The sequence below is a fragment of the Cervus elaphus genome, chromosome 12 (assembly GCF_910594005.1).
Source record: "Cervus elaphus chromosome 12, mCerEla1.1, whole genome shotgun sequence".
Lineage (NCBI taxonomy): Eukaryota > Metazoa > Chordata > Mammalia > Artiodactyla > Cervidae > Cervus > Cervus elaphus.
This window is the reverse complement of record NC_057826.1, coordinates 68,069,099-68,081,402: the sequence shown is the minus strand read 5'-3', so window position 1 is coordinate 68,081,402 and position 12,304 is coordinate 68,069,099. Positions and strand designations below refer to the sequence as shown.

The 12,304-nt window shown below is 43.9% G+C and overlaps 1 protein-coding gene and 1 long non-coding RNA gene across 6 annotated transcripts in view; both read right to left on the bottom strand.

Moving 5' to 3' along the window:
- Positions 1-510: 510 nt before the first annotated feature.
- LOC122704495 lies at positions 511-9,343 on the bottom strand. 2 transcript variants are annotated; one of them, XR_006343867.1, is made up of 4 exons: positions 9,030-9,343; positions 6,656-6,705; positions 2,518-2,711; positions 511-1,828 (listed from the first exon to the last, which is right to left on the bottom strand). It is a non-coding gene; the product is annotated as an uncharacterized LOC122704495 (long non-coding RNA). The 2 variants fall into 2 exon arrangements; XR_006343868.1 differs by lacking the exon at positions 9,030-9,343 and adding an exon at positions 7,871-7,918.
- Positions 9,344-11,359: 2,016 nt separating this feature from the next.
- Positions 11,360-12,304, bottom strand: part of MEIS2 (Meis homeobox 2) — a 220,495-nt gene continuing 219,550 nt past the window's right edge. For all 4 annotated transcript variants that reach the window (XM_043919258.1, XM_043919261.1, XM_043919260.1 and 1 more), the window contains one exon: positions 11,360-12,304. This exon is cut by the window's right edge and continues 483 nt beyond it. The gene's annotated coding sequence lies outside the window, so the exon portion shown is untranslated.

Genomic DNA, 12,304 nt, shown 5'->3' with positions numbered 1-12,304 from the left:
TCCTGCCCTCTCCACACAAATGACATTCGAACCCGGGAAAATAATTGCATTAGAGCAGATTACTTATAACCGATAGTTATCCGTCTTTTTCTGTTCGACAGAAGTCTATTAAACTCAGCACAGCCATTACCAGCTGAGCTCTAGAGCGCGCCTTCATTAAGAAAATTAAAATCATACTTCTGAATCTAAGCAAAGCCTGCGCAAGGTCTCTGAAGCCTGCGTCAAACCCCCGACGTTTTTCAGAAACCCGATTTTCCCGCGAATCCATCTCTGCTTTTTTGGAAACCGTAGGTCAGGGTGGAAAGATTGAGAGTGATGAGAATTACTCCAAGATAGGGATGTCTGAGCTCCGGAGGTACCATCTTTCTTCGTAGCCCCTCCCCTGCTCCCCGGACGCCTCTCTTCCTCGGATCTTTCCTCGGGCGCTTTCCAGGGAAGGCACCACACCTCTGCAGGTGTGACCCGGGCTTGGAGAGCTGGTGGGCTGGGGGAGGTGGGAGACACGGGGAGGTGAGGGATTGTGGCCCCCGAAGCTGCGTGGGTGAACATCCCCAGCTGACATCTGCCGCCAGAGGCCCGCTCTACAGTGCACACCTCTTACACACACACACACACACACCATAGCGTGCAGAGGGGACACACTCTTCCCCTCCATTGCATTTCACACTTGCTCCAGGACCAACGTGGCCTAGGATCCTTTTGTCCACCCGGGCACCTGGAGCCTGGCCCGGGACTGGGCGGGCAGCTGCGTGTGCCTGGGACAGGGGACCTCTCCCTTTTGGCGGGGTCTTCGGCTTCTGGGGTGCTGGTGGGGTTTCCTCCTTGGTTTAGTAGGAGCCTCAGTTCACAGTACCCCTTGATGATTGGGAGCACAATCGGCGGCGCAGTTCCCCGCCTGTCCTGAGCCTCAGGGAGGGGAGGAGGGAACAGGTGGGGAAGGGGGCAGGGGCCACACTCCCTCCCCTGCCTGTGGTCTCCGGGTAATAGCTCCCAGTGCTCCAGCCGAGGGGGGATCTCCAATTCCAGGGTAGGAGAGCTCTGTGCTCAGTTTGGAGGGGGCGCGTTTCCATTGATTTTTCGTGGCATCTGAAAATTTATAGGGTTTGAAGAATAATTTTTAGCATGGTTTATTTATTTATTTATTGTTAGCCACCACCCTGCGTTTCAGCATTTTGCTTTGTAAAATGTTAATTACTCTGTATTTCTCTGAGAAGTCTGCCCAACTTCAGGGCTCTAAAGGAAAACACAACGGCTTTGGCATTTTTTCCGGGTATCGTTTCCTAGGGCTCTTAAGAGCAGAGATGCACTGCTTCCTTTTTTGTCAGAATGCCCCGTAATAGAGTTCTCACCCCTCTTTATGTCTAATGAGGGCTTTGAGGTTTATTAAAGGAAAATAGCACACACCCCCTCAGCACTCAAATACGGGATTAGGTGGAGCTTACTTGCAAGTGTATAATACTGTTGTCCCTTGGCAAGTGTCTAATTCTCTTTCCCATAACTTCTATTTGACAAAAAAATCCTACAAAATTCAAGTGATGAAAGTCAGCGAATAGATGTGGGCAAGTGAACATCCTTTTACATCTCCACAGCTTTCAACCTGCTAAAATAGAGGATATTAAAAAAAAAAAAATCAGGGAAAAAGAAAATAAAACAAGTGCACCTTCACTGTTGTTAGTGTTTTTTCTCATCAAGTGTAGACACATCATTAGATTCCTTTTTCCTTTGTAGCAAAAGATGAGGAAGTCAGAAATGAACAGCAGCCTTTTAAGAGCAGCAAATCCAAGACTTTTGAGATGGTTTTCTTGGAGTCTGTTTTCCCTTCTTTGCCCTTCAAGCAAAACAGAAAACAAAGATAAAAAGGAAGAAACATCATTCCTAGTGGAGAGTTTATTTTGTTGCCACAATAAAAGGGTGGAGACAGTTAATAGCTATTTGAGATGATAATGCTTAGTGATCCCATTCATTTAATCATAATCTTCAAGTGGTTTAAGATTAATGGCAAGAGGTGTTTTTGGTCTCTTCCTAAGGACCTTTGTATTAATTTACTTAGAACACTGACCAGACTGTCAATGTCTCCAAATTTCATTAAGCCGAACTGAGACAAATACAATGAGATTTTCATGTTTTCTTTTTCTGTGAGACTATCTCCTGGAATTATTTTTATTTGGATTCAGCTGCAAGGGGCAGGGGGCACTTGCTTCCTTTTCTCTATTATAACTAGGTGGAAATAGATATGTAAAATATGTGTGCTACATATACACACATCCACACATATATTTAAATGAACTCTATGTACATATCCACATATATATTTAAACTAATATCGTTTACAGATAACTTTCCTTTCACTTCTGAGCTTAATGAAGACTTTTCCAAAAGTCAACTTCAGTGACAGGAGACAGGTTCTGCTTCAGCCAGACCAGGATTTATGTTTAAAGTAGGTTTGAAAGCACCGAATGTCTTCAAAACAGACAAAAAATAATGAGAACACGTTGGAGTATAAATATTTAACTTTACCTCAGTTGTCATAATAGCCCCAGCAATTCTTGAAACACAACCGGAGGACTGAGGCATCCCTTCACTGGCATCAGCCCGGGCTGCCTCCGCCTTGCCCTAGGAGCGCTGGTCCCCTCAAGTCCCCGGGAAGTAGCCCTTCCCGGAGCATCCCCAAAGAGGAGGATTGGAGAAGGCGTGACGCGGGGCGGGGGAGCCTAGGGAGAAGTGAGGTAAGAGAACGGATTTTCAAACTCTAAGGTCCTGATCCTCTGGCAAGAAATGAACAAGAGACCCACCTTTCCCTTGCCGTCCTCCCTGCCCGTGGTTTCTTCCCCCTCATTTCTCAGAGCAGTTTTCACAAAATCCCGCAATCAGGTACCTTCAAAAAGCATCCCGCCCCCCAACTCCCTACAAACTAAAGTCGTTCCTCACTACAGATCTACGCTCTTTCGGTGGGATCTGGCTGTGGTCAGAAGACTTTCCGCGTCAGAGCTGCTCGGCCAGCGCGTTTCCCCCGGAAGAGAGGCTGGTGGCGGGTCTGCCGACCCGAGGTTGTCCGGGCTCTCGCTACCTGCGCGCCCTCGTCGTACCGTGGTTAGCATTCGGGAAGATGCACTGGGATGCCAAGAAAGCGCCTCTGTGCACCGAAAAGGTTGAAAAATAACCCCAGCACTCTCATTTAATACCAGTCCCACACCTTGCACTGGCTTGTGAAGCACCCGGGGAAGATCAAGTGTCAAGGACAGTGGCAGTTTATTTTGGTGCATTTCAGTTCTCCTTTCCGTTTCCAGCAAAACTGAGAACACAGTGGAGAAAGAAGGACCTTTGGAGAAAAGACGTGTGTGTGTGTGTGTGTGTGTGTGTGTGTGTGTGTGTGTGTGTGTAGATAGGTAGGTAGATACGAAGACAACTTTCAAGCACATTCTCTATTTAAAAGAAAAAACAAAACCCAGACAGGGGCCGAGATTTCTTGGCGGTGCAGCGAAGGGTCATTCAAGACAAGCAACTGTCTGAATTCCGAAAGCGATTTCTTGGGACTTGACTGAAATAGAGTTCCCGGGAGTTTAATTTTGCAAGGCTGTAAAATGTTTTGTACTGGCCTCTTTTCCCATCAGATATCCATTAAAAAAAAAAAAAAAAACTTCTACAGCATCTATTAAACATATTTCCTTGGACTCGAAATCTACAGCTCGGCAGAAACAAACAAGTCATAGCAAAACCCCGGAAAATAAAGAGATTTAGAAGAATACCTGTCCCTTTCTGAGTCATTTGATAGTTTATTCCCTGGAGGCCAAGTGAAGGTGGGGGTTTGAATTTTATTTTTCGTATGTTATTATTATTTTTCTCATATATTCACTTAAATGTTCAGCTTTGACAAACTATTCTCCTACCGCGGGGTTCTTTTGCAGAACGGAGGTGGGGGTGGTGAAGCGAATCAGTCGAGCGGAGCGGGGGTGGGGAGCGCAGAAAAACACGACTTGCTTCGCAGGGGGCTGACGCGCAGCCGTCTACTCCATTAGCCAGCAGGGGGCGCTCTTATGTTATCTCTGGACCAGACAGCCGAGCCGCTGGGCGCTACAAGACAGGCTTTGCAGTTTTACGCAGCTGCAAAAGGAAGGGGGGCGGGGGGAGTGGAGCTCCTAAACCCTCAGCAGCTCTTCCACTTGGGTTATTTACCCGCTGTTAGGCAACATACCTACGGCTCGCTTTACCTCCCCACTCCGCTTATAGTGCACCCCCCTCCCCATCAACCCCTTTTCATCTGCATCTATGAAGCACATGTATAATCCCTCTCCCTAGCCTTGAAATATACATTAATGCAACTTATTAAATGCGCCGACGAATAGTCAACATTTTTTTCGCCTGTTAGTTCCGCTGATCCAAGCAGGATTTATTTGCAGATCTCACATCCCGGAGCCATAATGCGTGATTTTTTTCCCCTTAAATAAAATTGGTCAAATGTTGACAACCTTTAAGCCAATCTAACGCTCAAGATTAGTGATGGGAAACTAATGAGAAAATATCAGATCGCCCGGCCTGAGGGCTGCCAATTAAATCTTCGCTGATTGAAAAATAAAAGCGGACTTGGGGTGTGAGCCCAGCTCAACTTCAACTATTAATTTAACATGTTGCCGGGTCCGTGCCTTCTCTCCTCTAAACAGCTTCCTGTAAGAGCCCTTCCTCCTCTCTCACCCCTCAACCTGAAAGTCAAATGTTATTTCTCCGAATATTTCGAGAGGTTCATATCAGGATGATCGTTTCTTACACCGTAAATATTAGGCCTTTAAGCAATATGATTTAACTAATTAGAAATTTTACATCATTAAGTCTCAGGGAGAGAAAAAAGAGAAACAAATCTGCCAGTCATTTTAAAGGAGACAGGCACTATTGAAGTGTGAAGAAATCGGCTCTAATTCAAAAAGGCAATCGGGCAGAAAAAGCCCTCAACATTACCCTGCTAGTTATTAATCAGAAAGGGTTCTCTCTGCTCCCCACTCCCCCTCCTCTCTTAGCACTGAGTTTAAGTTCGCTTTTTTGCCAGTGGCCCATGTCATATTTATATTGAGGTTTTGTCTGCTAAAGGATTGAAATCTGAAAATGTTTCAATATGAAGAAATCAGAATCCTCAAAGGGAAAAAAAAAAAATCATAGAATCACCTTTCTTCCAGACAAGTAAACCTGTTGTGATAAACAATCCTCACCCCCTCTTTATTTTTTGTCCATTCTTTCTTTTTTTCTCCCCATTAAGTTCCTATTTTGAAACCTGCTTGGTGAGAACGAGATAAAGTCTTTGTGTTCCGTTCCCCTCCCCCTCCTTTCTTGCACCCCTCCTTCCGCCAAAGTGAGAAACTTAGACTGAAAGCAGAAAAGTACAAATACATTAACAAAGCCCCACTCACTTGATAAAAAGGCCATGGTCTAGGCTTACATGTCAGGAATCTAAGAGAAGGGGAATCAATCCGGTGGGTCTCCGGACAAAAGATGATGAACTAGAAATTCCCACCACCTATGTATAACATTTGATGATGTATGTGAGTAAAATGAAAAAGAAAGGCAGATAGGTGAGAATTATTTTAAAGTGCATTGTGGTGGTGTGTGCCTTTTTCTCTATCCTTCCCCCCCACCCCTTCTCTATTCAAGCTTAAAACAGCAGCCTCATTATGGCGAGGTGCCCCTTCCCACCATACTCTTCCTTAAGCCCTTGGTCCACCACACACAGAGTCCTTCCCCTCGTCTTCTCATTCCCAGCAAATTAACTCAAGAGGGAACTAACTGCAAAGGAACTTTGTGAGTAGTTCCATTTGGAAATCCAGCCCTTCCTGGCATCTCAGAGGACTTGTCCTTAGACATTGGGTTAAAAAAATTAATCGCAAGCCTTAGGTATTCAATTTCCCTGCATTATTATTTATTTTTAAATTACAAAGAGGTCCCAAAGGCCCGTCTTTTTTTTTTTTTTTTTCCTTTTTCTGCCTGGCTTAATTCTTCTCTTATTTGGTACCCTTGGAGCCTCATTTTCTTATCCTCCTTTCCACCTTACAATCTAAAAGTTTCACAACCTTGCTTCCCACCAAGTCCCTGGGCCTGGAATTTTCAAGTCTCTGGGCTTCTGCCCGCCTGGAGCTGCTCTCCAGCGTTAGTTCAATGCCATTCCTCACCTTACCAGATTTCAACTTTGCAGGGGACAGCAGTAGCAGACCTGGGCTATTAACACACCACAGTTAATTCTCTGCGGGAACTTTTACTAGGTGGGACGTGTGGAAGGAGAAAACATCTGTAAACAGTGAGCTGCTCTTGAGGGTGGGGAGTGAGTTCTGACATAAGAGGCCAGAACGCATATAAAATATGGCAGAATTCCTGAAGGAACTAGATTGGAGTTACATTTTGGTGACAGAAGGAAAGGAAACAGAAATGAGTGGGGGACACTGGGAAGAATCTAGAATGCTCCCCAAATTTAGCTTGCTTTCTGATTGTCAGGGAACAGATGGGAGTCGAACGTGCTCCTCTTTGAGAAAGATTAGAGTAAAATGGACACTTCTGTCACTTTCAGGAGGCGGGACAATAAGAGGTGAAAATATACAAGACAATGGCCTCTGGCGCTGGAGGGCTCCCCTGGCGGGCTCCCCACCCTTAGCCCCTTCCCTCTAGGAACCCTCCTTACCTTTGTTGCTTGCATTTGATCTGACACTCTGGAGGTTCCTGGGCTAGGTTCTTTGAGAGAAAAAAAAGACCATGAGAATCAACCGGTCTCCTCCAGCATCTACTCCGAAGCCAAGAAACATAACAATAAAATTTACAGCGCCTTTAACAACTCGCAACTAAACCATTAAAATTCTATTTAATTGAGAAAATATTGATTTTTAAGTCTAGCAAAAGCGAAATCGTAATTTAGCTGCAAACTTTCAGGCGGGAATATAACGTATTATGTCGCCGTATTATGGATCCACCGTATTATACCTATGCAACATCACATCTTTAATTGCACTACTTTATGAAGTGATAAAGACAAAAGATAACCCGACTTAGGCAAACGCTTGAAAAAAAAAGAGGACCTAGAGTAATTTCCTTTTCCAGTTATTTATAAAATAATTGTCTCTTTTTTTTTGAAATAGAAAAAAAAAAGTCCAAAGGGGAGGAAAGAAATAAAAAGAACGGAAAACCACAGACCAGTCTAAAAGCAACTCACATTAGCAAGTCCGTTGATATTCTGTACCAATGGAGGAATGAAGCCAACACATTTAGAGAAAATGCATTCACGGACAAAATCGCATCCTCCTCTAAACGAAATAAACCTGGGTCTTTTTTCTTACTTTACTCCCCCGTCCTGTTTTGGGGAGTGGGGGGCAGAATCCATTGGTGGATAGGGAAAGGAAAGAAAATCAGGCTTTCTATGTTATTTCTGTATCGGTTTTTGGTATTATAGAGGAGTAAAGAAGTTTTTGTGTGGTGGTTTTTCATTGATCAGTCACTCTGAGCTAATGTAATTATCTTCATCAATAGGAGGCTGCAGAGAGAATCATTATGTGGGTGACATTGATAAATGATCGCCCAGGAACGGCCCTCTCGCGGGCAACCCCCGCAGCTGACCCTCCCCCCCACACAATGTAGTCATAGAAACACCTAGAGAAGCTCGGGCACCGCCGCGGAAGGGGCAAGAGAGGGAAGAAAAGCCTCGGGCGGCCGGGGTGGGGGCGGGGGCGGCCGGGGGCGGCCGGTCCCAGACCCAAACCCGTCCCAGCGACAAAAACAGCCCACGGCGGGGACGCAGGAGGGCGTCGCGGGAGGGAGAATCCCTCTTTCCAGCAGCAAACCTCTCACAGTTGCTCACAACAAAGTGAAAATCCGTCCTGCGGACGACCCATTCATTCCTCCACACCTTTACCGTGCGTGATCTCTCTACCAACAACCTCTGGTGTTTGCCGAGACACACGTTCAGATAGATGTCTCCAAAGTAGTTAAATAATTAGGTTACAAACCTGTGGGCATCTCATTCTCATGAGGGTCTCCTCCCACCTCCCCACCCCCGTTCCAAAAGCCCCAAACAACAAACAAACCAAACCCACAGACCCAACTGAACAAAGACGGCAGCTGGGCGACCCCCTCACTGCGTTCTCCCCACTTATTTACTGGGTGACCCTTCCTTTCGCTTCACCTCCTAACCCAGTGCCTCTCATTATGAGATAATGGATTTTGCGATTGTTCCTGTCAGGGGGGAAAAAAAAATCCCCACCGAACCCCACGTTTTCATCTTTGGACTGTTTTATTTAAGCCAATGGGAAAGTATTGAGAACAGTAATTGATTCATAATGATCCATAAATCGATGTCGGGGAACGGTGAGGGGGGGGTGTGGGGATGGAGATGTATGAAGAGTGGGAAGGGGGATGCTGTTTATTTATTTTATTTCTAAAGCTTCAAGTAAAGTAGCTTTGACACTGTTGGGGCTGGAGGGGAGGAGCTGTTGGGCTCTGCTGGATCATCCATCATCGCTGTCACCCAGAGTCTGCCCCGAGGAGCCGTAGACGCAATCTCCCTTCTGTCTCTACACCGAAACTATTAATATTAAAACCTCCCTTCAAACACTGCCCGGACGGTCTCCATTCTCATCACAATCTGACCGGCCTCCCCCATCAGACCCGCAGTTTCCCTGCGCCGCAGCTTCCTCCAAGCCCGGCCCCGACGGAGGGAGCTCCACGACCGCGCACGACACCCTTATTGATTGCAGCGACTCTTAGGTTCCCCCTGCTCACCCCGTCGGTTTGAAACACGTCTGTCTGTCTAACACGCGCGCGCACGCGCGCCAGTGCGCGCGCAAAGAGAAGGCCAGGTGAGGGCCGGAGCCGCCGGCGCCCAGGGGCAGAGTCTGCACGCCCCCTGCGCCTGCCGAAGCCCCCGCCTGCCTCCTCCCAGGCTAGTCCAAGCCCGGCTGTGGCTGCTAAGCCCGCACACCCGAACACCGCCCCCGCCCCAGACACCGGCCCTTCTAACACAGTGGCAACTTGCAGCGGAGGTCCAGGCTCCTTATCAAATTGCTGACCTGCAAGACTGGTGGGGAACTTGTGGAGGATCCCTGTCCAGTCCCTTTGAAGGAAGGTCCCTCCTCTGACAGCTGCTAGAGATATTAGCCACATTTCCCTTCCCAAATCTGCTCCGGGTTAACAGGCCCACAGGGGCGGGAGGGGGCTAGGATCCTGACGGACTTTTCTGGACAGATCTAACCGGGGTGAGCTGGGGCGAGTGCGGGGCGCTGACCTGGGCGAGGGGGAGGAGGAGTGTGGGGAAGACACAGACTTCCCTTATCTTTTCTTCTCCTTTTCCTTCAAAATGTGCCTTCTTGCTCAATTCCCAACCCTTAACAGATGGCGACTGCAGTTCTCTCAGAATTTCTTAAAGAAAGGGAAACCTTTGGAATTTATTTCTGCTTTTGCTTTTCCATATAAATAAAAAAGTGTTTTTATATTACTCTTGTTTTGGAGAACATAAGCAATTTTATTCAGACTACAGTATTTCCTTTAACACTATATGGTTGTCAAAACACCATTCCCAGTTTCTTTGCTTTTGACAGCTGAGTCTTTCTTAAATATACCCAAATCGGAACTCTTTATACTAAATAGTAAACCCGAGCTAGGAGCAAGTGCGTTCCGAGGTGGTATTAAAAAAAAAAAGCATTATAAAAAATTGGACAACTCTACCACCTCTCTATCTTAGCATCTGGAGTGGGGCGGCAGGAGAGCAAGGAAATGCAAACAAATATTATTACAACGATTATTCACCTCTAAATATTTAAGAAGGTTAAAGTTAAAGTGATAGGGTGTGAAGTTGCTAAAGAAATTAAACCTGAGATGACTTTATCTGTTAAAACCAAGAATAGAGAGTTCTGGGATCTAAACTGGGATGAAGTAGCTTAATAATTTCATTAGACACTTTTTAAATATGACCAACTACTAAGTAAACCCTTCAGCATTTACTGACAGGAAAGGAAGAAGAATTTTGCCAATTTTTTTTTCAGCTGATGTGAGAGTTAATTTATAAATGAAGAACTTTTGTCAAATTTTACCTACAAACATTTAAAATAAAAATAAATAATTATTTAAATTTTGCAAAAAGACTCCATATATAATTGGATGACAAAAATGAGAGGGAAGCTCTCTCTATTCCAAGTGGCCCAGAATTTCTCCATGAACAGTTAGCTGGTATCAGAAGTTTTATTTCTGTGTTTAAACAGCAGAATGCTAATTAAACTAATAAATGGATTTATAAAAATTCTACCTAAAAATGATACAGAACAATAGCAGCTTATTTCCTTGTTCCTTTGCATACAATTTCTATTAATGGCTGTTTGCTTGTTTGTTGTGCAATGGGAAGAGGGAAGAACCCAAAATAAGATTCAAACTTGGATTTCTGAGATAGTGAATGATTTCCCAACCAGGCTAAGAGCACACAAGTAAACAAAAGTTTATGACAGTATCCTTTCTGAACACAGGACTCGAAGTTTGGGTCTTACAGAATTCCAGGATAGTATATTTATTTGAACAACTGAGAGGCATGCAAATCCCTCACACCTTTTTTCACTCTGCTTACTTTGGCAGGCGTTTTGTGTAGTGCCATCATGTTAATGTCAGAGGTGTTCAGGAATGTTGCATGAAATTTTGAAAATGGCATTACATTGCCTGTTTTGCTGTTGTTTTAGAAAAAAAAAAATTAAGTTTAATGAGCAAATCATGACACTATAGTGCCTGCATGTGGAGGTGTCTGAAATAAAAAGACAGCATCCTATAATTTATATTAAATATTAATGATTAAGTAATCTTTTCAACACAGGATTTCAAATTCCATAGAAGTTGTTTACTCATCTATGAACATCTATATGTAAATTCTTAATTTACATATTCAACAGTATTTTAGTAACTAAGACAGAGAAAAAACACAGGCAGATGAATTATCTTTGAGCACAGACGTTAGTTATTTCTTATGATGTAAAATTAACCCCGAAAAAACCCTTTATTCTGGCAGAAGATGAACATGAAAAGCTTCATCTGAAAGTATTTTTTTTTAACATCATGCAGCTAAAGAGGAGGTTGGACATGTTGGTGATATTTCAACCTGGCTCATAACACACACACACACACACACACACACATACACACATACAATTTCATACCTTTAGAAGTTTTCTGCTGGTAGAATTTATAGGCCAAATATATACTGAAAGCTTACAGATGGTTACCTTAAAAAATTGTTGGTAAGTTAAGTTTTGATATATACTGGATTTCTGGAGGCAAAGCCATCATCTACTTTCAATCCCAAGCATAGGCTCTGTGCAACCTTGCCTTAAAACTATTAAAAACACAAAAGCCTAACAAAAAATCAAAAATGAAATATTTATTACCGCATTTTGTGACTTAACACTTTTTTTTTTAACATAACGTCACAGTCCTCATACAAGTATTTTAATGTAAATTTGACAAAGCTTAAAGGTAACAGCATTTTCTTCTAGTGAGGAACACGTGCTGAGAAAAGAAGAATTCATGGACATACAATACCAATTCCACAGCAGATCTGATACTAGCAAAAACATTCTTTTTTTTTTTTCAATTGAGGTAAACACATAGAATATCTAACATGAAACAATTAATAGACCGAACTCTGTACGAAGTTTGTTACAGTATTCTCTTGCTCCTTTTTATCCCCCAAGCTTTGAGTTTCTGATAAAGTCCTAGTTCTGGTACTATGACCATTAATAACTTTTTTGTGTGTTGAGGAAAGCTGCCCAACTTAAGATTGTTTTGTCCACAGCCAAGGCTTAGAACTCCTGGAAGAAGCTCCTGCTCTGTCTTTAAATCTTCATTGGCAAGCTCTTTGAAGAAGAGTCCCCCAAAATAATAATAAGAATTGGCTTATGAAGCACAAACTATAAAGATCTGTTTGAAACTAAAGGACACATTTATGGAGGAACAAAGGCCGGGCATGAAAACACATTCTTGAAGCCGGAGTCCGAGGGATGAGGTTCAGCCAAACGTTCACCAAGGTCTCCAGCGTCGTTCTTTTCTCATTGGCCCAACAGGTTTAAAATATACCACAGTCTCTCCTGGATAGTGAATTCACTGATGAACCAAAACAGTCATTCTTTTGGGAACAACACACATAGTGTGGAAAACAAGGATATATTTTTTTTTTCTCTTCTAAAACTATTTGAGGCAACATAACGGAGTGATCAACAGAAATGTACAAGTTTAACTTAGTTCCTATGTTTATACTACAGTAGTTATAACTCTCGGAGTCTTTTTCCAGAGGATCTTTACATGGACAGAA